This window comes from Euprymna scolopes, chromosome 12, assembly GCF_053919585.1.
Source record: "Euprymna scolopes isolate OS-2025 chromosome 12, ASM5391958v1, whole genome shotgun sequence".
Lineage (NCBI taxonomy): Eukaryota > Metazoa > Mollusca > Cephalopoda > Sepiida > Sepiolidae > Euprymna > Euprymna scolopes.
In genome coordinates, this window is record NC_136493.1 from 115988523 (window position 1) to 116015599 (window position 27077).

General features: G+C 32.3%; 1 protein-coding gene across 1 annotated transcript in view; it reads right to left on the reverse strand.

Annotated features, from left to right (window-relative positions):
• The window catches only part of LOC145291466 (neuronal acetylcholine receptor subunit alpha-10-like), a 1220610-nt gene extending 1193807 nt beyond the window's left edge, over window positions 1–26803 (reverse strand). Inside the window, exon 1 of the mRNA XM_080137324.1 lies at window positions 26442–26803. The gene's annotated coding sequence lies outside the window, so the exon portion shown is untranslated. The remainder of the gene's footprint in view (window positions 1–26441) is intronic.
• Window positions 26804–27077: the final 274 nt, after the last annotated feature.

Here is a 27077-nt window from a genome sequence, read left to right on the forward strand (position 1 = left end):
GCCCACTTTCCAATTTTTCTCTGAACGACCAACCGACACCACAAGACAAAATACAATTCTGTTCATAGCCAGATGGGGCTACATGCCACATGTCTCATGAGTTCCTGGCATGTTTACACAATAGAGAGCAATAAGCAAGTGGTATGGCTACCACGTTCCTTGGACTTATCATCAAATGATTTTTATCTTCAGGGGACTTTAAAACAAAAAGTTTATGCAAATAATCCTCACAATCTAGACCAACTAAAGAGGAACATTACTGACGCTATCAGGAGAATATCCAGAGTGGATATGCAGGCAGTCTCTGCAAACGTTGTTAAATATGCCCAGAATGCATAGATGTAAACGGGGAGCACTTCCAGCATCTTTTATATCACTACGGTAATTTAAACACTAAAACAATGTTTCTCCTGTTTACTACATTTTTTCTGGGCTACTTTAAAGTGGGTAACCCTTTATTATATTAGCATACCGGAACAACGCGAAAGACCTAGTTGATTCTTCTTATTAGAAATATATAACATTATGATTAGGAATTTAACTCAGAAATGAAATAAAAAAACATCAATTTTGGAATTTCAAAATAGATTGGGATTTGATTCGTTTTACGTGAACGACATGTGATTTGGTATGCTTTACTGACGTAATAATTAGTTAGTAAAGATCAAACTGATGAGCCGGTGAGAAATGCGTTAGCGAACAGAAATGTGGACGACGCTGTTGGAAGAAGGAGGAGAACCAGTGTAAATGTGGAATAGGGCTCAGCGTGCTAAACTCCGAAAAAAGAATCTAAAAGACAAATAAAAACCTGTGTAAAATATAACTCCTTAATTTGGTTTTATTTGATGGTTGTGGCAAATAAGAAGGTATGTGCTTCTTTTGGTCTTTGTCAAGCACATGTATATGTTACCATTTGATTCTTAGAAAAGAAGTTGATAAAGTTTATGCGTCACGTTTGTTAATTACGTGTACTCTGAAGACGCGCGCACACATAATCTGAACATTTTACATACATATAATATATACACGATAGACGTTGTTTATATACACGCCTCCCGCTTCATAACACTGTCTTATAAGAAAAAAATAATATCTGGGGAGATAATTTCCTGAAACAGAATATTGCTAAAAGATTGCTCGAATTGCATGTGGAGCTGGTGGAAAAGCTAGTTAGATTTCAAGGAGAAACACCTATTTTAAAGAAGAGACTATAATTATATATATACATTATATTAGAATTATATATATATACATATCAGTGTACTAGAAAATGAATGCATATATTTGGAAACCGAAATATATATATATATATATATAGGTATATATGTATATATATATATATATATATATATATATATATATATATATATGAGTAAACTACGTTCAGATTACAGTTTTAATTATAACTAGCGGGACCTATGGAAATTCCACAGTGAACTCTTTCATATGTTATATATTGATGTTGGGTTTTTGTGGATGTTCAGCGTAAATAGAATTGCTCTGATATTATTTTTGTTAAAATTGGAAAAGTATATATCTAAGCTAGCACAGGATTGCCGTAAAATATGTATAAATATTATATTACAATTCATGCAGATTTCGTATATATTATTATAAGAGTCAATTCTCGATCCATTCTTATATATTATAAGGTTGTGATTTCCAAAATTAAAATGTATATCCATATGGTTTGGGTGCATCACTTTCAATCGAAACTGAAACCAAAACTTATGAAGAAAAAAAGAATGTATGTACATATAACATTTTCCTTGAGTTTTTGCAGCTATTATCGGAACCGAAACCAAAGCTTATCAAGTGTTTTTGATAAAATTACTTATTACAATAAATTGAAAGGCATAACAATTAAACGAGGCACAATTTAAATGAAAAAATTAAATGTGACACGAAATAACACACTCTATCGCATTAATATATGGATTAAAATATTTTATTTACCAAAAACAGTTTTTCATCAAACTATTTGAGTTAAAACAATGTGGTAATAAGAATAATTTCTTTAGAAAAAGGAACTGTCATTTAATATATATATATTTAGAATTAATATTTTTATAAAAAAATATTGTATGTAGAAAACCAGTTTCGTTTCGCTGATAACGTGTCACTTTTGTGGTTTATTATATCAAGGCTTTTCATGAAGTTCAAAATTTCATAACAGGTAGGCATCTTGGCTTTTGCTTACATAAAAATGTTGTAGTAGTAGCAATAATATTTTCATTAACGAAAACATCATCGTCTCTCTTTCTCTCTCTCGCTCTCTCTCCTCCTCAAACAATAAAAATGTACAAAAATAAACAATGAAAACAAAACAAATAACTGCTAAATTTTGTCACAAATATTTTAAATTAAAAAACTTATAGCGTCCGCCAGCTGAGAGATTTGTGTTATCGTTTTTTTCTACGGAATAACTTAAAATCAATTATTTCTTAACAACTTTTGCATTTACCAGAAAGATAAAACCTTAAATTTTATAGAATTAAAACAAATATAGCGGTGAGGACACGCTAAGCAAATGCCACCTGCAGCGTTCGTAAATGTGTATTCCGGAATTAATGTGTATTCCAGAATTAAATGTCACCCAATGAAATCAACAGGAAAGCGTGACACACAAAATAACACACACGCCATCGTATTTATATATAGATGCAAAATTAATATCTATATAAGTATCAGCATCTTTATAATGCAACGGATGTTTCTTTTTCGTATTTTATTATTCTCTTATATGCATACATTTGAACATTGAAAACTCTCCATTTGCATTACATTTTCTTCATTGCTTCTGATTTTACGAGTGTTTATTTATATTTCTTCATTGAACCTACACCATGGAATATCCTTTTTTCGTCTAAATCCTGGCCGCTTTTTAGTCTTTTTATGCAAGCTTGTTAGATCTTAAACCTACGTGCTAAATACATTTATGACTGCCTTAAAACATTATTTTGCTGAAAAACATTACTTCTGATGGCATGAATCATTTATTAAAAAAAACCCATGAATTAAGGAAATAACTTAAAAATTGTGTATTCCTTGTCAGATAATAAATTTCCCCGAAGGTTTTTTACTGAATTTTATTTTAAACTTCTGCTTATATATAAAATACTAGCTTGGGTGCCCGGCTTTAGCCGGGTGTTTTGAGGTGTGTCTTACGCAAAAAAAAACTGCTAGTAAGTAAGTAGGCACGAACGCGTACCGTGAAGGAGGAAAAGTACGCGAAAAAAACGTGACGTCTTTGCAGTACCGTCCATCGTATAACGGGAAGTGACAAATGTTTAAATTAAGACTAGTCAATCGAAAAGAGGGGATAACTTTCAAAAGTATCGGCGGACAAAGCGAAACCTCCCTGGAGAAAAATGCCCTGTTCAAGATGAAGAAATTAATTTTTTAGCAAATTTTTTATACTTGTCGTCCGAAGGGTCGAGCTTCCAAACGGTAGTTATCTTGGAAAAATCCGTCGCCTCTGTCAAAAGTTTTAGGCAGACATACAAACATACACACATACATGTAAACAGACAGGTGAAAGTTATATTATAGATATATGAAAGGTTAGTATTACAGAATCCTAACAGTGTTCGCCAATTAATAATATTTTTAAAAAATGGTGAATATATTTCTAATCAAAACAATGGAGACCAATATCCGCTTTCGTGTAAAAGACGCTCTTCAGTATCATTTTATGTCTGGTTGAAGAAGTAAACGGAGACTGAGTAAAGTTCGCCGTATAATTAAATATTGCTCACATTTGTTTGGATTTGAAATAGACAATACCATTGATTTTTCTGATCACATATAAACATAAATATTCTTATATGGCTACTGATTAAATAATATTATTAACATTGATGATATTCCCTTTTTATTGCACTGGGAAACTTTTTATGTCTTGATTTTATCCCCCCTGAGACTGGGTTGGTTGGTTGTTTTTGTTTTACTTCATATCACCCCTTTTCATGTTATTTATTGCCGAATCCAGTTATTTTGAAGAATTTTTTTTATAGAATGTACTTGTTTTTTTTTTCACGTCGGTTTCTATTTAACCCATAGTTGGGACCCTAACAGATACTACTACTTCGAGTCAGAGTGGACCTGGGGGCAACGTCAATTAAGGGGTGGCTCCACACTCTCCAAAGCCCGCAAGCTGAGGCCTCACTATCGGATATAGTTTAAGGTCATATCCAGGACCCTGAGACTGGGGCAGAGGGGTGCAATATTAATCGATACAATGTAAGGTATTTGTAGTCAGAAGTCGTTCTAACTATTGAACACCATACCAATCTCGTTCAATAAAATCCGATTATTCTTAACCCATGTTATCATTGTTTGCATTGCTTTGTTATACATAGTTGTTGCTACAATAACATATTTTAACTAAAATCTCATTCGTTTGCCTTTTCATTCGTATGCAAGTTCCACCGTGAGAACGATACCCAGACAACAGCTTCCACCAGTTCCGCGGTCTCTGCTCAATTCTATCAATCGTGAAAATAGAAAAGCGAAATCGACTATGTGTATTTGAATACGCGAATCAATTAAACAGTAAAGAATGAATCAATCGATGAATGAAAATGAATCAGCTTTTTATTTTTTTAAACAAATCACCATAGAAGAAAGTTTCAACAAGTGACGAAAACAAATATAAAAAAAAATAGAATGACATCATATGTATAAAAAGAGGTAAAGAATTCAATCAGGAAAAGTGTCAATAGACGAAAAGGCCCGGATCGGATAATGAGCTAAAAAGAAAATTAAAAAAAAATCTAAGTCAGAAACGAACAAGCTCGAAACAAAAATGGAAAATAATTTTTAAAAAAGTAAACCTTAAATCACAGCGAAGTATAAAAGATAAAATTTATTTTACTTTTTAATATTTTTTCTTCTAAAAATGAATATGTACACAGATTCCGATAAAGGCTTCATTACACCCCCACCTCAATTTTAGGTTCTTTGTCAAACATTCGACGGAGTTCGCATGCATAGGCATATTCCACTTTTGTGTAACGTTGCCAGCGACCATGGGCATTTGCATAGTCGTTTCAAAACTATCTCTTTTATCTGACGCCATCTTTTTTCCATTTCTTTGTGACAGGGACAGTGGGCAATCATTCGTCAATTCATAAAACCATGATGTTAATTATTTCCTTTAAAAGGATACGCTTTACTGCCGAGGCAACGAATGTAGCTGAATATATTACAAAGGCGGGGAAAAGGGTGCGTCCGTGGAATTTGTAGATTAATTCAGGGAACTATCTCCGTGTTTTAGAAATGGAAGTAATATGAACTGCATCTGTCGATTGGTTGTCCATACGCATCTTGGTTATTATGTTTTGGAATCTATAATATAAATCTCACCTGTCTGTTTAAATGAATATATGTATGTTTGTATGTCTCGCAAGAACTTTCGACAGAGGCGACGGCTTTTTACGAAATTGGTATTGTTTTAAAGCTTGATCCTTCGGACGGCATATATCGAAAAATTGGCTAAAAATATTAATTCATTCACTCTAAACTGGGCACTTTTCTACTGGTAGGGGTCGCTTTTTCGCGGATATTTTCGAAAGTTATCCCTATTTTCGATTGACTAGCCTTAATTTAAATCTAGCCTACGTCACTTCTGGTTTGGCGATGGGGTAACAGCAAAGACATCAGTTTTTTTCACGTTTTTTTTCCTCATTCGCGGTACGGGTACGAGCCTACGTGCCTACTACCACTTTTTTTTGCTCAACACACAGCTCCAAACCCCCGGGCAACGCCAGACAACCAGGCTAGTTTCTTATATAGGAATTAATAATGACAATAATTTCGATTATTCCAACTGTTGTATTTTACAATATGCGGCACTATCTCTAGTACAATTGACTGTTCCAAGAAGTATTATTAAAAAACAAAAATAAAAAAATAATTAAGAAGTAATATTTCCCTTCCTATATATAATTACCTTTTCTAAAATTCGAAATAGTCTCGATCTTTCATTGCACCAACAACGATTTTATCCTCTATGCTAATCTCACATTGAGCGTCAAGTCAAACTCGTGAATCTGAGCGGAATTTCTAACAGAACATTTTATTTAATTCACGAGTAAGCTTTATTTTGTTCCGTCAACCATGGTCGTGTAGAAGTAATTCGCAATCGTATTCTAAGTTTTGTCCGTCTTGGGTATTGAACTTTTAACCCCAGTAGACTGAAACTTAGAACTGAATATACTTAGCACTTATATCCGTAGTGCCAGGAACGGTATTAAGTCCAATTATATAAAAAAAATCCACAATGAAAACAATGGTACATATGATTTGAATAATACAAAAGTACATCCATGGTTATATACATTAGATATTGGTCGTTGAAACTTCCGGCTTTCTTTACTATTTCAACCTATTTATATGTTTTGGGATAGTTGTAGTTTGGTGGGTCGATTGAGACCGAAGTCTTTCTAAATGTGAAACGTTTGTTGTTATTTTTGTTGGTAATTATTTTTTTTTTGTTACATTTTTGGAGACAACGGTTCTCGCTAGATCACCGAAGTTAAACAAGGATGAGCCTGGCCAGTACCAGATGGTCGATGATTTGGGGGAGGCTAGGTGCTTTATGTACCACGCCGAGTCGTAGGAATTTCCAGTTTGGTATCAGGGGGCGCGTTTAACTCCCGGAGGGAGAAACACCCCTGCATCAAGACAGAAAGCAAAGGGAAGCAACCGTATTTACTTGTCTTTCCTAACCATAACCCTAACCCGAGATTAACATGGCTCACCAATTTGGAGAGCCGTGGTCGCCGACGCTGTTAAAACAGCAGGCCCGCTGCATACATGCACTTACACGATTTAATCATTTGTTTTTGTTTTTTTTTAAACATATTCATGATGTTTCGGTAGGTCTAATCCTCGGCCTTTTTGGATGAGAATTTTTTTTAGATGCACACTAATGTAATACCCGGCATAATCACATTAAGCCATAGATTTCCGTTAGAAAACCGTCGTTAAGCGATGCTGATCTTGCCCAATATTAAATGGATGACAATTTCGGAATACTATACTTCTATCCTAGCCTGAGGACCCGAAAGCTTGTCAAAGTCAGAATTTTGAACAATTTTTTTTTATTCCAATGTGCAGAAAACTATTGCGTTGTCATCATTGTTTTCTTTTATGCTTTTTTTTTTATTCCTCTTGAATTTTCATATTTTTTATAAAATTGTCTTATATTATTTTCTTACGTTTTGGTCATTTACTTATTCGCCCTTTTCATTTCCTTTTTCATTTCCGTCTTTTCTATATTTGCCTTCCACCTTCCTCTTATTGCTGTTCTTCTTTTTTCTCCTTTTCTCTTTCTTCCCCTACGTCTGGTTTTCTTATTTTTCTACGTTTTATCCCTCTTTCTTTTTATCTCATCATACTTTTTGTTTGTAATTAACATAACGCTTTTCATTTTCCGCTCTACATTTGGTGTAGTGCTTATGCACTTATGTTACCGTGCTAGTATTTTCAAATTTTATGATATCTTTTTTTTTTAATTGTCAGGTGAAAGTACAGAATAGTTCTTATACACTTATTTCCTCATGTTAAAATGACTTTCTAATTATTAGCATTTTTATGTCAGCACGGTAACACAAGTGCAGAAGACCCTTATATTTTATGCTTTCCTTTACCGTAATCTGAGTGTTTTCCTTCTTTCTACATAATTTCCTCCTTTTACCATTCTTATAATTTATTTGTTATTTTTTTTACTGTTATTTGACCTGAACAAGTCACAGTGACACATTCACGTGAGGGCATACTATTTGGGACCAGCTTTCGGGAGCGAGAACAGTATTGATTTCCCTAGTCGGGAACCTAGACCCAGCGCTGGGTGTCTTTGTTGAGTGCCTAGTATAACATAACTGCACATGACTAATAGGCAAAAAGGAGGGATGGAAGCCGGGCGATAGGCAAGCCCTATCTACTCCTATAAACTTCAATTTTACTTTTATTTTTTCTATTTTGTTTTTCCATGAACATATTTTTATATTTTTAAACTTCTTTTTCCCTCTTTCTACTTCTTCTTCTATTTCATTTTCTTTTTTACTTTAACTGTCTCAGCCGGAATGAATTGCGCACAGCGATTAAAAAAATATAAGGGCTGCAAAAAATCGGACTCCGTCAGAATGATATACGAACATATAATAGCATACAATTTTGTTTGTTCAATAAAATCAATACTTTGTTATTTCTAATCCTTTTGGGATATTTTATTTTTCTCTTTTATTAAAGGTGAAGCGATAAAATTGTCATCCTAGAAAAGACGACATGATTCCATTCCCGTTTCCTGAAAACCGATTTACTTTTTCGTTGCAGATCATCTGCTCGTTGACTAGTTGTATGCGAATGCGATAGGAGCCTTCTATCATGTCTGAAAGTGACACGATGTTTAATGACCGAATTCGGAGATGTGTCGCTGTACAACTCATACTCTCTACCGATCAACGCTATAGCAAGCGAATAATTTCTAGCACCCTCAAAATGCAAATCTGGACGCTTCAACGCTTAACGACTCAGATCAACGAAGTTGGCCACGTTTATGATCTTTGGTGTGTTTTCGAGTGAGCTCCACGTCATGCTACCTCACATTTCGAAACCGACTTGAAGTCAACAGCAAAGAGTACGTGGATGTGCTTAAGAGTGTGCAGATCCTGTGGTGCAATCAGATTGTCGCTGGCAGACCATGGGTGTGGCAGTAGGACTCGGCGCCGTCCAAAGAGTCCCAGGCTTGGCTCCAGAAGGAGTGATACTACTTTGTACCCTTCTCTCACTCACCCCTCTCCCGCTAGACAACTTCGTTTGTTTATACGTCGAGAACATCACCAACATGACCTCCTAAAACACCAAAATCAACCTGCTTGCCGCCATCCGCCGAGTATTTGCCGAGCTCCTGCCGGCGCTTGTGGAAAAGACATACTTTAATTTCCGGACACGTATCGAGATGGTGATTGAAGCTGAATGCAGCTACATTGAATAGATGTAGGGTTTACTACATAATCAAGTTACCTAAATTGATTTTAACGATAAAAGTTTATGAATAAAGCTGGTGTGTTTTCTTTTAGTGTGACGCATTATCGTTCCACCCAGTATTTACCCATTCGGAGCTTTCGTACGAGCCACTACTAGTGATCGCTAACTGTCGACTATTCAACATATACGTTGTTTTTGGAACATATTCATATACACTCACAACGTAACAATAGTTTATGATGACACAGAAAGAAAAAAGAGGGAGTCAGGGGCGCTGAGTGGATTAATTTCTTACAACTTCAGATTTCATGATTGCATGTGATGTTTGTTTGTGTTGTACATTGTAGCAGTTTCAATATGTCCGACTTGTGCCTGTATTTCATGTGTTTAGTCTCCGCATTCAAGTATTTTGCTTACTATTTCAGCCATTTTCATAATTGTTATCCGTTGTATCTTCTCAGCCTTTCCTCTGCATCAAATCTTTCCCATTCTTGTTTAAAAGATTTTCAATATTGTTCCTAGCACTCCTACTATTAATGGCGTTATCTTGATTTTCTTCATCTTTCATCCCATTTTGACCTATAGCTTGTTCCGTGTAGATGGCCCGCTTCTCTGTCTCCTTAATCTCACGACGCGGTCTGTTGGAACAGCAAAATCTACTGACAGAATTTTCATTTCTTGTTACCTCTTATGACGTCATAAATCCTTTCAGTTGTTTATATCCATGTCTTTAAGCGATTTTTGTCTTTCATTTTCAAGTACTGCTGCCGGTTTGTGCTTGTTCCATTTGTCTCCGTGTTCATCATGCAGTTATCTGCATAATTCCCAGTGGACTGTCCCCCCACGTGTTTATTCCCATAATCCTCTTCTTGCTCCGTCTATGGTTCTTATTATAATTATCATTATTTACTAACTGGAACGTTTCAGTCATTATCAGACACGTCCCACTAATAATACTAAGAAATGTTCGCTGGTATCTGAGGTAATATGTTAAGCTCAAGCCCTCTTCACCTATATCGATAAACATTTTTCGTTATCATAGAAAGTTTTACTGGTGATTTCTTCGGCAATATGATGATCATCATCATCAGCAGCAGCAGCAGCAGCAGCCGCAGCATTGTAAGAACCGTAAGCCTCATCATTATTAACAGTTATGAAATCGTCGAGAACAGCGATAGAATCATTAGAAACATCAACAGCAATTGCATCATCATCATTATTATCATCATCATCATCATCATTATTATCATCATCATTATTATCTTCATCATTATTATCATCATCATCATTATTATTATTATCATCATCATTATTATTATCATCATCAGTATTATCATCATCCTGAAAAGCCAAAGAAGAAACTAATTGAACACTTGAAGTATTCATAAAAAGATAAAAAGGTGCGGTGCATCCAAGGAAACTCCATTTAAAGCTTTGAGTTTTTTTTTTCCTTTTCTTTCAACCGCGTACCCGCAAACTCCTTGTCATCTCCGTCCACTCCGATGTCCACTCGCTTAAACATTCAACCAACATGTATAAATCCGATCACTCTTTCAATCTCTCATTCATATGCCACCCTCCTTTTATTTCAGATTCAGATAAAAAAAAATGTGATTGTGGTGAAATTCAATATTTTTGCCGCATTCCCATCCACCCGCAAAATACTACATTTCCATAATATCAGTTTTTTTATGTATTTAGTTTTTTTGATAGCATTTGAATTGAATAAAATAAAAATAAAAAATGAAAGCTGTTCATCGTTTTTATTTCTTCGTGTTTCTCTTTCTGCATTCAAATCTGTTCGTTTTCATGGTATTTGTGTTTCAATCATCCTGTTTACTTCATTCTGTTCATCCATTTATCTATCCATGTTGCAATTTATTTTATTGCCTGCTCGGCCATTCTGTTTTTCCGTTCCAATCATTTTTTTTCTGGAATGACGTCATTTAACATAGTTACCAGGTTCTCATATTCTTGTTTCAATTTCCAGCATTGCTAGGAGGGCTAGTTGTGCACCAAGATCAGTTTCATTTGCAGAGCGTTGGCGATATCCATCTCCGCAACAATTAGTAGTGAAAAAAGTACGTTTTTTTGTAAATGCATATTAGCGACAGGCGTGCAGCTGGTGCAAGGTTTATCATATAAAGAGGGACGCAAGTTACTGAAAAAATATATATACCCAGCAAACCACCCAATCACTTTGTTTGAAAAATCAGTGTATGGGAAAAATACAGCTGTGCAAAAACAATATCCAGGGTTATTTGCAATTAAACCCCAGAAATGTAAACTGTTTTAGATGCTGTATTTGGTAGATATTAACCTCGGGGTAAACGAACAATGACCACCAACATAGGGTCAAACCAGCTGTGTCTGTAGGTATAACACTAATTGGTAATATATATATATATATATATATATATATATATATATATATATAGTTTTAAAAATAATAGGCGGAAGTTTCTCGAGAGCTCTTTCGGCTATCATCTCGTCAGGAGAAAATCGATAGCGAACAAAATAATATTGTGTCGAAAAATAAAGAGTTCTAATGGGGAACTTATTAAATGTGCCAAAAGTACGGGGGCACTAAATAAATTTATTAACGTTTAAAAACGAGTAAAATATTGACACAACGAGGGAGAAACAAAAAAAAGCGGGAGAAAAGATTCAGAGTTCCTCAAAGAGAAACAATGCGTTTGATGTTTCTTTTTGCCGGAACAAAGCAGGTTGACGCACCGCAATAGAGACAGACTCCAAAATCTTTAAATGTTTTTTGGAGTCTGCTCTATGTAGCACCTCAAACCAATCTATTTTATACCTATCGGCACAGCACGGTTTGTCAACCAAATGCTGGCCAATAGCAGAGTCCAAGGCTGCAGAAGGAGGGAGACCACCAGACCCCATCCTCCGTTGTCTGATCTTCGATGGAACATGGTGGTTTATACGAGTCAAAAGGTGCAAGGATGTTCGCCCAACATAACCAGCATCGCACTGGCATCTAAACTGATATACAATGTTACTATTTTGGATGTAAGGCAAACTATCATTGCGAAAAGACGGAAAAGCAGGTCTCGTACTATATACCAAATGCAAGGACACAGAATTAAAGCAGTCGTAAATACTTCTGCGAATCTGTTTGGAAAGTCTATTACTCCCCTCCCCAATCCACGGTAATTTCAAATAAACCGGGCATTTCAAGGGTCCAACCTTTTTAGGGGATTTAAAATCCGCAACCTTTTTGAAAATACAGTCATCAATAAGGTCAACAGGATAACCATTATTGATGAATATTTCCCTGATCTTATCGAGTTCGGCGTCTAATCTGTTAGGCGAACAAATTATGTCGGCTCTATGTACCAAAGTATTAATTAGGCCGACCTTACGTGATTTTGGTACAAAAGACAACCAGTTCACATATAGGCCAGTAAATGTCGGCTTTCTATAAATTGTAATATATATATATATATATATATATATATATATATATATATATATATAGCCAATAAGTTTTATGTCAAAACATTGTTAATTCACTGCCCGCATAGCAGCAGCCGTATAGCGAAACGGTTATAAGCTCCGACTGTCGTTTGGGCCTCCTCTCAATCTCTGTCAGACTACAGACTCGAAATTTAATATACAGAGTATTTAGATGTGCGAACATCCTTGTGATTGGTTTTCGAAAGAAATTTGGCTGTTAAGGGGTCAAAGTTCAACCCTTATCCCTGAGTGGCTTCCGGGCCTTGATAAGTGGTGATCACTGTGTAAAAAAAAAAATAAAATAATAAAAAAAAAAATTGACTTTTGACAACCCTACCAAACTCCTCCGACAATTTTGGGTCTAAACACTTGAAATTTTAGATATAGGTTCCTTTGATATTGATCTAACTTAACTTAATTTGAGCCCAAAACAATAAATGTTAAGGGGTCATTATAGGGGTCAAAGTTAAAAGGAGAATTAACCTCTGCGGTCTCTATCAAATTACTCAAACAATTTCTGGTCTAAACATTTGAAATTTTACATGAAGGATAATCAGAGATAGGACAAGCTTTTTAATCGGTTTGGGACGAAAATTTTTAGTTACTGATATATAATGTATGTATTTATGTTTGCATGTCTGTCTAAACTTTCGACAGAAGCGACGGATTTTACCAAGATCAGTATCGTTTTGAAGATCGACATTTCAGACGACAAATATCGAAAAATTGGCTAAAAACATTAGTATCTTCACCTTCAACTGGGCACTTTTCTACAGTGGGGTCGCTTTTTCGCCGATATTTTTGAAAATTATCCTTTCCTTACGATGGTTACCCTTTATTTAAACATAAGTCACTTCCGGTTTGGCAGTAGTCGTAACAGTAAAGGCGTCAGGTTTTTCCCCCCGTTATTTTCCTCCTTCGCTGTACGGGTTCGAGCCTGCCGTCCTGCTATTTTTTTTTTTGCTCAACAGACATATCCAAACACCCGGCAACGCCGGGCTGAAATGCTAGTCTATCTATATATCTATAAAAGTGAACGTGTCTGTGTAGCTGTCTGTGTATCTGTCTGTCTGTGTGTCTATGTGTGTATATTTCCATATGAAATAACTCTGTCAATTATAAGTCTAAAGACTCGAAATTTGATATATAGAGTACAGAGATTTGAGAAAATCGATGTGATAGGTTTTCGGGCAAATATTTGGCGATTAAGGGGATAAAGTTCAACGATTTAACCTTTGAGAACTCTACAAACCTCTCCGCAAATTTTGAGTCTAAACACTTGAAATTTTAGATATAAGTTCCTTGGACATGCATCTAAATTAATAACTCTATTTGAGCCCCAAACAATAAATGTAAAGTGGTCATAATAGGGGTCAAATTAAGAAAATTGACCCCCTTTTTTTTCTCTCCACATACACCTCCAAATACCCGGGCAACGCCGGCACCTATGCTAATATATCTAAAAAGTGAACGTGTCTGTGTGTATTTCTGTGTGTCAGTTGTGTACATTTCCCTACTCAATAACTCTGTCAATTTTAAGTCTACAGACTCGAAATTTGATATACAGGATACCGAGATTTGGAAACATCTTAGAGATCTATTTCGGCCAGAAATTTGGCTTTTAAGGGGTCAAAGTTCAACGAGTTGACCTTTGAAAACTCTACCATACGCATCCCACAATTTTTGGTCGAAACACTTGAGAATTTGGATATAGATTCCTTGAACAGGGATCTAAGTTAATAACTTTATTTGATCCCAAAAACAATAAATGTTAAGGTGTCATAATAGGGGTCAAAGTTTTAAAAAAATTGACCGCTTTTTTTTTTTTGCTCAACATACACCTCCAAACACCCGGGCAACGCCGGAACGCCGTGATGAAATCCTAGTGTATATATATATATATATATATATATATATATATATATATATATATATATATATATATATATATATATATATATGTGTGTGTGTGTGTATATATATATGTATATATATGTATGTATATATATATGCATATGTATATGTATTCTTTTATATATATATGTATATTATAGATGCGTATGTATATTATATATGCATGTGTGCATATGTATGTGTGTGTTTGTATATATATATATATATATATATATATATATATATATGGAGAGAAAGTTTGAAAGAGAGATAGATAGGCAGATAGATAGTTTGTTCTTAATCACCTTTTTCTTAGAAGTTGAGCATTGTATTATTATTATTATTATTATTATTATTATTATTATTATTATTATTATTATTATTATTGCTGCTGCTGCTGCAAATGTTTCTATTTCATCTATCATTTTGTAACTTCCTATAGGAAAATTCCGGCAGGCAAATCTCTCGCCGTTCCTTACTGTCAAATCCAAAACCTTATTTTCACATCACATTTCAAAGCCCATTTTCCTAGCATCTGCAATTGATAACATGAAGGGAACCACCTGCTTTTTCCATGGCTAGAATTATACATCAATTCTATCCCTTTGCAGTCCCAGCGTTCTTCTTCCCATTCGTCGAGTTTCCTGAATGCAGAAATGATAAACTATTTTCATTGTCATCTTGTTTAACCGCCGGACATATTTTTCTCTTTAATTCCGCCTTCCAAAACCTAAATAAATAATAATAAAAAAGAAGAAACCAAACGCTCCAAAGTAAGCGGTATATGTTGATCAGTTCCCAGGCTCTACTCCAAATACGGCACACATCCGCGACATTCATTGACATGCGCAGTTCGACAAATGAAAAACGAAATATTTAGCCCAGCGATATTGTAACATTTGAATTCAGCATTTGTAAGCAGATATCTGAAGGATACTATTCACGAACATGCTAAAAAATCCTCGCGCGATTCATTCATTTTCTGCTAATCGTTATTTCCATCTGTAATATTCTATAAAATGAACTTTGTCAACGTGTTTGTGAGTTCGTTACCTTTGAACTCGGAAACAGTTGGGCTGGTTCTTTTTTTGAAATTTCAGAGGAAGGTACCTGATCTGTCTATGAGTATTCTCACGTAGGGTTTGTATCGAAATGTTTCGGATAAGTATTGAAAATCGATATTAAAAAAAAAAACTACTAAAATAAAGAAGTGCGATTTTAACTACAGTTAACACTTTTATACAACCTAACACCACAAGTGCATTTGAGAAGTTTATCATCGTAAAAAAAAGCCCAGACTATAAAATAAACTGTAGATTCCTTAATAAGACAGGGGCGTATTCCAAATGAATATTTTTAAGAGAATAACTGAACCGTGATACATGACTTTTATACGGTTAACTTTAATTCAAATAATTACGTAAAGATAATTTCATAAAATAAAGAGATGGACTTTAATACGCCAAAGGCGTATTCAAAATAAATATTTCTGTTTTGAACAGAATTGAACCATGGTACCTGACGTATATTTAAAGATTGAAGTGGAGCCACTATTCATAGATATTTAAAAAAAAACAACGGTAAATTGTATTGTATAGTAGAATAAGTCATTGTAATTAGCCATTTAAAGCTTCATCCAGTAGACTGCGAGGGGGGGGGGCGTTACTAACAAGCAGGAAATTAATCGATTTGATTACAAAAATCAAATTTAAATCCTACAATACTTAATTTGCTCTATCATGTAAATTTAGCTATATTATTTGGTGGAGATTGTCCTCATAAAACATTTAATCACAAGATTATCTGATTCGTAAATTTACTCATTTCCTTGTCCGGATCACAATTCAAATGTCAACCAAGCGATATATATATATATATATATATATATATATATATATATATATATATATATATATTTATGCAGCATCTCCTCATTCAGCACGGAATTCTGTTTTTACTATCTTCTTTATTTATCTTTTCTAATCTTCGAATATTTGATTTTGGGTTTTTTTTTTCCCAAAATTGTTTAGGCTGGATCCATAGCGAGCATTTTCGATAGGAATACTTTCATCATCTTCAGACATATTGTGTTGTAGAAATTATGTTTTTAATCATATATATATATATATATATATATATATATATATATATATATATATATATATATATATATATAGTTTTTATCACGGTTATGTGGTGACTTTTTATGACTTTGGTGGGCGGACTTTCTTTTATATATATATATATATATATATATATATATATATATATATATATAATTAAAAATCTACTATCCTAAACATTTCTAAATATTTCGACTGTATTTGTAATTGATATTATTCATATGAGATTGTTTTTTGTTTTAATATACAATGTTTCGAGTATTTTTAATCTATTAACTGATCTCCCGCACTGCTAGTAATAAGCCACTACGTGATGGTGACACAAAAAACTATGTATGTATATATAATTAAAACCATAATTTCTACAACACAATATGCCTGAGGATGATCGATGTATTCCTATCGAAAGCGCTCGCTATGGACCCAACCTAAGCAATTTTGAAAAAAAAAAAAACAAAGAAAAAAACTATGCGGAGATTGGAGGAGATGAAAAGAGGAGAAAGTAAAATATATATATATATATATATATATATATTAAGACAAGTTATATTGAATATATATATATATATATATATATATATAATAAAAAAATTAGAATTAAATTTACCAAATGATCCAAGATGATAAAACTGAAGTATATTATAAATATTATAGAATTAATATTTATAAAGTTATCTCAGCCAGATGTAAAACTCGATAAAACCAAATAGGAGATAGAGCTTATAATAAGAGCAAACAATTAATAAAGCATGTTAAAACACACTTTGAAATGAGTTAAACACATATTTAATGTGAAAAGGAAACACTTGATAAGTGTTTATATATATATTTATATATATATATATATATATATATATAATAAGTTATTTTGGAAAAAACAACAGCATAGTGGTCAAGTATAAGGAACATTCGAAAATAAAAGCGTATATATATATATATATATATATATATATATATATATATATATATATATATATTACAGAAGGTTCTTAGATGAGACAAGTCTGTGGCACCGTCGGTTTCAAACCCGATGATCTGGACCGTTTTAGATATCCATATCAAGCTCTCGTCAGCCAGTACTCATCTCCTTATATATATATTTCTAATCTAGATTAAAAATAAAGAAAATGAAAAAAAAAAACTATTAAATGTAAACTAGGTGCTTGATAGTGCTCAATTAAAAGAGCAAGACATTTTATTTAATGTAGGTAAACCAAATTACCATTAGTCTCTACAATAAGTCGATTGTTTCCATCTTAAAAGATATTGTCAAGCTAAAATGCACATCTCATATTACTCGAGGACAGTAATTAAATGAAATTGAAAGCCGAGTATAAAAAAGTAAAAACAAGTAGACATAAGAGAAAAGAAAAGGATAAGAGAAAAAAATTGGTGATACTTGCTTAAACCGAATGATGGTTAAGAAAGCGGTGCTAGTTTAATCAGTTATAACGAAGGCGGTTCTCATTACTAAAAATAGGTCAGAATGGCTACGTGTCATATGCGACATGAAATTATGAATCTACCAATTGAAGATCAAATACAAAAGTTGGGAAAGTGGAGGGAGCAAGAGTATGGTAACTGTCTGCAATATGTCTATAAGTGAATGTACCTATATCACTGGATATTAAAAGATTAAAAAAGATTAAAGATCACCTTGGTTAAATTCACGGAAAAAAGAGTGAATTTGGAGTAAAAATAAAGATGGAATTTTAAAATGTTTTTAAAATTTATTACGAGAATCCTAATAATCTCAGTTTCATATAATAATAGATTAATATATTCTATAAATATTTGATAATAGTTCTCAGTATGAATAAAATAGTTAGACCTTCAAAGAAAATAATGATTAAATAGATTAAAATTACATTTTTAAGATATATCCAATTTATAAAAGTTATTACTATACATTTTCTAAGAGCTAGATTCAATATAATATATAGATAGTTGATTTATACATTACGATATTACTAGTGTATATATATATATATATATATATATATATATATATATATATATATGTATATAGTAGTAATACTTGCGTCTAAAAAACACTAATTAAAATTTATTTTGTATTTATTTTATTTAATCATATATTAAGGTACCATAATAAAAATCAGTTATTTTTACGATTTGCGCATCTTTACGACTTAAAGCTTAAATATTGAGGTAGCTGAGTGACATCAATAAATGTTTTTATACATTCTCCGAACCCTATTTTTTCATAGATAGGAATTTATTCCATGTTAATGTATATACATACATATATATATATATATATATATATATATATATATGTGTGTGTGTGTGTGTGTGTGTGTGTGTGTGTGTGTGTGTGTGGCAATTAAACTACACTGAATATTCCGCGTTTCATCCACTCTAGGACTTCTCAGGCTTATGCTTAGTCGCATAAGCCTGAGGAGTTCTAGAGTGGATGAAACGCGGAATATTCAGTGTAGCTTAATCGCCATAGATATATTTTATAAATTACTAACTAGCTCTACCTACGTATTGAGCACTTTTGAAGTAAATACGTAAAGTTTACACATAAATCTATACTTTCGTATATTAATTTTATGTGAGTAAATTAAGTAGTTTATATATATATATATATATATATATATATATATATATATATATATATATATATATATATAGAGAGAGAGAGAGAGAGAGAGAGAGAGAGAAAGTCCGTTTATTATACAAAAATTATTAGTTACATATGTGAATGCATGTTTAAGTGGAGTTCCAATTTCAGGGACAATACCTCACTACACTAGACCAAAAATTAATTGATATTCAATATCAACTTTTTTTTTGTCTGATGAAGTGTTGTCTCTGAATTTGGACTCCACTGAAACATGTATGCACATATGTAACCAATAATGTTTGTATAATAAACAAACTATATACCAGCTCTGTATTGCATTGACCACTCTTTAACCATATATATATATATATATGTGTGTGTGTGTGTGTGTGTGTTTGTGTGTGTGAGTGTATGTGTGTTTGTGTGTGTATGTGTGTGTATGTATGTGTGTGAGTGGATATTATATACAGATAAATATATAAAGATACACATTGTCTTAGGTCTCTCTGTACAGAGGCTTCTCATGACAAGCTGGCATAAGAATTCTTTTACCTACGTCTACCATGACTAAATCTTCAGAATCTCATAGTTTCTGCGGTCTAAATAAGATCTTCCTGGTATGGCTAACCCACGGTCGCTTTAAGGAAGAATAGTGATGTTTACTCAACTAACAGCATAAAGGTAGATTATATTAATTGTCTTGGGATCGAACACAGAGACCACAAGACCAAGGGACCACAAGAAAGATATATTATAACATATTTAAATGCTCAATTGGACAAAATGGGGTTATGGTCTCGACGCCTTTACTTAACACAGTGTTTGAGAACTAAAGGAGAACTTTAATAGAATATTAAATTATAATAAACTGTAAATGATAATGTCAAACTAAAAATAGACTGAAATTTTCAGATAGTTTAAAATATTCTTTTATCATTTGGAATAAGAGGAGTATGAAATTTACTTGTACTGGAATGAGATTAATTGAAAGAATTAGAACATATTGAAATATCGGTATTGGAAAAGTTTCCCAAAAACGATTATTAAAATTTTTTTTAACTTAATTTTCCATTGCTGATATTAATGAAACAAAATGATAAATATTTATTGATTTTAAACTACCAGTTAGACTAATATCTATAGGCCACTAGCCACAAATGTATTTTTATGTTTGCAAATATATATGTGTGTACATAGGTTTTTATAGTAATCTGAAAAAAAATTACAACTCGGGAAAATATTAAGGAGTTTTAAAAGAATTGGTAATTATATTGGAAGTGAGAAATAAGAACAGAATCTGTAATTGTATTGGAATTTGGAATTTAGAATAGAATTGGTAATTGTATCGGAATCAAGTTTCAACCCCACCAATGAAAGGCTTAATTTCTGAGAACTTCAATTTTATAAAACATAAAAGGAAAAACAAACAATTATGACTATAAACATTAAAATAGTGAAATGGATGTTAATGTGTGATCACTATTAGGATGAATAAGCAATGTTGATTGAGCATGAACACAGGTAACATATTCTCGGACCTAATGTTGCAACAGGCAGCCATAAAACCATGAAAAATTACACAAAGCAAATATAAAATTATGAGACACATGAAAAGCTCGAACGATACGATCAACAGAGTTTTTTTTCGATAGTAAATGCGTAGATCTGATAATGATCCTGCGAATATTGATTCTACTTATTTTAGAAACAGTAAAAACCAAATCTAATATAGGTGAATTCATGTGAGTATCCCAAACTAAAAAGTACACAGTTAAACAAGCGATGGATGGCTATTACAAAAAACAACATAAACATAGATTTAATTTGCATATAAATTACTTCTGTATAATGCATTTTATAGTATAACTAGTCTGGATGCCCGGCGTTGCCCGACTGTTTGGAGGAGTGTGTTAATAAACGAAGTGGTAGTAAGCAGGGAGGCACTAACCTATATCGCAAAAGAGGAAATGAACGTGAAAAAAAAGTGATGCGTTCATCGCCAAACTGGAAGTTGCGAAAGCTTAAATTAAGGGTAGTCAAAGAAAAAAAAGGATATGGCTTTCGAAAGTAACGACGTAAAAATGACACCCCCATTGTAGAAAAGTGCCCAGTTGAGGGTGAAGGAATTAATGTTTTTAGCCGATTTTACGATATTTGTCGTCCGAAGGGCGGAGTTTCGAAACGAAACCAATTTCGCGAAAAGCCGTTCCTTCTGTCGAAAGTGTTAGGTAGACATACACACATATATACATGCATACATATATACATACATTTTAACAGACAGGTGAGATTTATATTATAAATGCATTTTTTAGTATAATGCATTAAAAAAATCATATATATTTCTTTTATTAATTGGACATCATTAATCAAGGGTTTATGTTCAGGTAAATATACCGGTTAAAAACAACGTGAGAGAAAGATACAATACGCAAGATAGGTAAAATATTAGCCCAGAGAAAATGATTGTCCGAGGCGAAGGGTCATCAAATATTTGTTAACAATAGAGTTTAAGACGATCTTTCTGTAGTTTGTTATTTGTTAATTAGAGAAAGAAAGGAACATTCTGCTTGTGTTTAGACGAGTCTTTTATCTCAATGGAGGAAGTAGCTAATTGAACTCAGTCGAGAACCTATATGAATATAAATATAAGTGAAGTAAGAAACTTGGCGGCAACTGAATATGAACATTTATAAACTAAGATAAAAGTGGAAAAAGAAAAGAAAGAACTAAGATTATTAATACGATGTCGTAAGGCAATAAAATAAAACGACGAAGTAAACAGGAAGGACATGGGTTTTGTTAGCAATTTTACAAGTGTATTTCGAAACTAGTGAGCGCTGAGCGGGGATGCAGTTCATTTGGATCTGCGCCTGGTTTAGAATTAGGTTGACGCAACAACCAAGATAAAAGAAGCCCACCCGCCCCTTCGACAAGGAAGCGAGAATGAATCACAAAACGAAACATACAAGAACTGGATTTATTTCGACGGTTTTATTTAGGAGAATTTATCCCGAGCAGGACAAAAACGGAAAGAAGTGCATATATTTCCATAACCGATACACAATTCGACATCACGGGACATCACCTTAGCGAAGCTGAGTTCCAAAATCCGTACGTCAATCAAAGAAGTCCTGCAATTTTTAGAATTTGATAACATTATGCAAGTTGGCTCCGTTTATTTGAATTGATCGGAGTTCTCATCTGATTCGTTATTATCACAATATTTCGGCCTATGCAATATCCGGCCTTCTCCACGTGTCTTGAGAATGACTCTTATTAGTGAACTGTGGAACGAATATTTTTATGTTTGTTCCAAAAAAGATAGCCATTAGAATTCAAGAGGTTATGTGTTTATGAAACATAAAGAGCGTCGAGTCGTTTAGATTTTCGTATTAATACTGAGTTGATATAATTTTTACACCGCTGCTTACATCAGGCGAAACTTTTTAAGAATATCAGCCAAAATGAGAACAGTAGTCCGAAAAATCAAAAAGCCAAATATTATCAATTCTTATTTCAAATTTGTAAAAACATTATAGCAATCGTAATGGATCCAAATGAATACGAAAATGGAGACGAACTGACGATTCTTTTATCACACATGGTAGATTTCAATGACAAGAGTTCGTTGTTAAACGGCATAAAAATGTTCTCACTAATTCGCAATGTACCTTTGTCAATGTATACTTGAACAAGGTCGGATATTACATCGGCTGAAACGTCGTGAGAATATAAAAATGAAGACACATTAGACCTAACATTTTCAAAATATTTTGGCCGATGTAAGCTCCAGCCTTCTGTTGGGGTATCTAGTCGGACTACGAAATCTTTCTGGCGAAACTTTGTATTAATTTAACGGAGGTAGCACACTCTCGTTCTATCAGCCGCCACAGAAATGACAGCTTAGGTAATTCACAATTCTATTCTCAGTATCGTCCGCACTGAGGATTGGACAAAAAGCCTTTCAAAGAGTTTCAGTTAGAACTGATTTTGACTTAATTCGCCATTTTGTACAAATGGGGCGTTGTGTGAATAATGCAAAAAAAAAAAAAAAAAAACGAGAACAGTGTTCCCAAAAAATTGCAAATGATAATATTGGATTTGGATAAATTTATCAGTTGCTCTTACGAATTATATCTGTCTTTAATCTCATTTTTTTTATAACTATTACTTTTTCCTTGAAATATATACTAGCAGAAAAAAACTCGGCGATACCCGGAATTGCACTAGGAGATCTATATATGTTTTCATTCGGTGCATAAAATTGAACTATCGGCTTTAGTTTTGAGTTAACATTTTCTAGTTACCCTTTTTAAAATAACGTGAAATATTGTTGCTAAAATTGTTGAGAAGTATGCAAATAAAGGTAATTTAAGTGAAATTAATGTCCGAATTATGTTGTCTTTACTATTCACAGTGCACACACTCTTCTTCTATCCAATCAATTTAGGCACTTGTATACCTTTGCCTTTAGGCCAAAAAGGTTTATAACAATGTATTTTTTTATTTCTTTTATATTTCACTTACTTTAAAATTAAAAGAAAATATTGTAATTTTCTCATTATAGATGCCAGTATATGATTACTTCAGAAACAAAACAAAACGAACGAATAATACAACAAAATCATCAGCATATATATATATATATATATATATATATATGAGTAAATAGTAAATAAATCATGTTAAAAACACTTTGAAAAACAGTTAAAAAACATATTTAATTTTAAAAGGAAACACTAAAAAAGACGATAGTCCTTAATCCGCGAAATTTCGAAGAAATACTTTCCTTCTCATCAGAGGGTAGGAATTAGCAAAATGCAGGATCCGATTTTGCATGCAAAAGTATTTGATGAAACGGATTTCGGCCTTTTGGATTCTTTTGAACCATCTGCCAATTACGCGATTTCCTTTGATTTTACTTGTGTGAATGGAAATTTAACAAACTTTCTTGGATATACTTTTTTGGATTTTTCTGTCATTGAATACTTTACCTTTCACCAGACTATCTATTCACGTGAAATCACCTTTTTCTTCACCCTACTCCCTATGCTTCACTTTTTGTTTTCAAGTAAAATCTTTGACTTACTTGCAGTTTCATCAAATACTTTTGAATGCAAAATCCAATCCCGCCTTTTGCTAATTCCTACCCTGAAGGATGGGAAGGAAAGTATTTCTTCGACACCTTGCGGATTAAGGACTATCCACTTATTTAGTGATTCCTTTTCAAATTAAATATGTATATATATATATATATGTATACATATATTGATATATATCTATATAAATTTGCATATACATATATTTGTATATATATATAAATATATGCTTATACATGAAAACATACATATACATATATAACTATATATATATACAATATATATAAATAAATATATATATAAATATATATATAAATATTTACACGCATACAGTTAAAATATATATAACAAATATATATATATATAATGTATATCTATATATAAAAGTATGTATAATAGATATATAGAGAAATGTAAATATAAATAAATATATTTATAGAAATATATATCTATGAATATATATTCCCAAAACATATACATATATATATATATATATATATATATAAATTTATAGCTATGTACATATGTATAGACATATAAGTAAATAAAGATATATAAACATATATATATAAATATGTATAAATAAATATATACATTTAAATTATACATATTGATGATATATATATATACACATATATATACATATATATATATATAAATATGTATAAATAAATATATACATTTAAATTATACATATTGATGATATATACATATATATATATACACATATATATATATATATATATATATATATATATATATATATATATATATATATGTATGTAAAATTAGACGCTCTACCTATTTCTAATTTCCTGCCTTTTTCTAATTTCCTTTACCTTTATTTAATGCACTTCTTTTTTCTCATATAGCAGTTTTTTTCAGAGGATGTTTGAATTCTTTTATCCTCAATATTAATTCATATATTAGTTATGCATGTATTTATTTTTTATATGTATATCATTTTTATATTTATAAAACCGTGAATTATTACTTTTGATTGTGTTCATTTTTGTTATTTTTTTGCTTTTGGTTGAGTAGAATTTTGAACTGGATAGCAATAAAGTTAATAGCTCCTCTGGTTTAAGCTTCTAAACAGTATCACGTGAGCAGCTGAATGTCCACGCTTTCTATTCCACAAATTTAGTTAAAGTTTCTTGTTGTTATCAGCGTGACATACTTGAGTTCTCCCTTGTAATTGTCAATGCTCTCACAGGTATCCGCTTATACAAATATTAATCTGCAATATGCTGAGTTTAATTAGAATTTCTTTAGATGTAAACGACTTTATTTTTTTTATTATTAATATATTATCCATAAAATATGCAACACTTGTTAAGACTATCTGCTTATCTACTTGATATATATATATATATATATTGAATAAATGGCCACTGTCTATATTTTAAAGTTCATGATGCTGACAATCTTATAATTTATTACTTTAATTCAGTTGATATTTACAATTCTTGACAGTATCTATTTCGTAGCGCAAAATCTACATTGTCAAGAATTGTAAATGTCAACTCAATTAAAGTAATAAATAATAAGATGGTCCATATCATTAATTTTAAAATATAGACAGTTTTCATTTATTAACTATATTGCTCTGTAATTACAATGAACTTCTTAAATAAGGATTGGTATATATTATAAGAAAATATATTTCTACATACATACATATATATACATTTATGTGTATATATATATATATATATATATATATGCTCAATACTCATACGAATCATTTGTCATATTAAGTACTCTTCTGTGCTACATGTGCTATATTATCCTTGTTTAAATTTAATCACCTGATAATATAAATATTTATCACGTGAGAGATCTTTTTTAACTCATACGTATCATTTGTCACATTACGCAATCCTTACGTATGCATATTCATTACTAAGCTTATTTTAAGTAAATCACGTAATAATATAAAAATTTACACGTAAGATGTATTTCTAAACTCATACGTATATTGTGGCACTTTACGTAATCTTTACAGCTATATATCACTTATAAGCTTGTTTAAAGTTAATCACGTTATATTAGAAATAATTTACACCTAGGATGTATTTTTTAGCTTATACTTCTGATCTGTCATCTTACATAATCTTTAGAGGTACATATCACTTACTAAGCATATTTAAAGTTAATCACGTGATAATATAAATAATTTACACCTGCCATGTTTTTTTTTTAATTAATGATATGTAATATCTTGAAAAAAAATTAGAAATATATGTAAAATGTACTTACCACACTGTAAATTCCAACTTAGAAACTCCCTTTCTGGTGCTTGATGTGAAATGTGGATGTTCAATGTTAAAAATAACAGTCATAATTACTTAAGGGACCCTTTAGGCAAAAATGTTTTTAAGCATGTATGCAACTTTTTATTTGTAATTTTGTTTTCATGTATTGCGCGTGTATGTATTCTTTTCCATGCATATAAATAGATATACACGTATGTATATATCTAGATTATATATGACTACTTGTCTTGTGTCTGTGTCTTGTAGTCTCCTTTTGTAAGAAATTCCCTCCAACGCCACGTAACAGCTCGCAGCCAGCCGCTTCACAACGTGCTTCGGTCTTCCTTCCAGTCGTCACTGGGATAACTGCAATAAACAAAAGATGAGGAAGAGTTAGTCTCAGAATGAGGCTGATGAAAACGTTAACTAACGACCAATCATGCACAAAATAATAACCAAGCAAGCGACCTATTGGTTCGAGCTGCCACCTGCGGGCCCACCAGCCATACCAGCCCACTAACATATGTGCAACCCTTTTGTTCTTGTTTTAAAAAAAAATTCTTTTTTTTTTCCATCTTTTTTAAAAACTTTTTGGCTTTTCTTTTTATACGTCTTTCCCCGCTCGATGGTGGCCATGTTC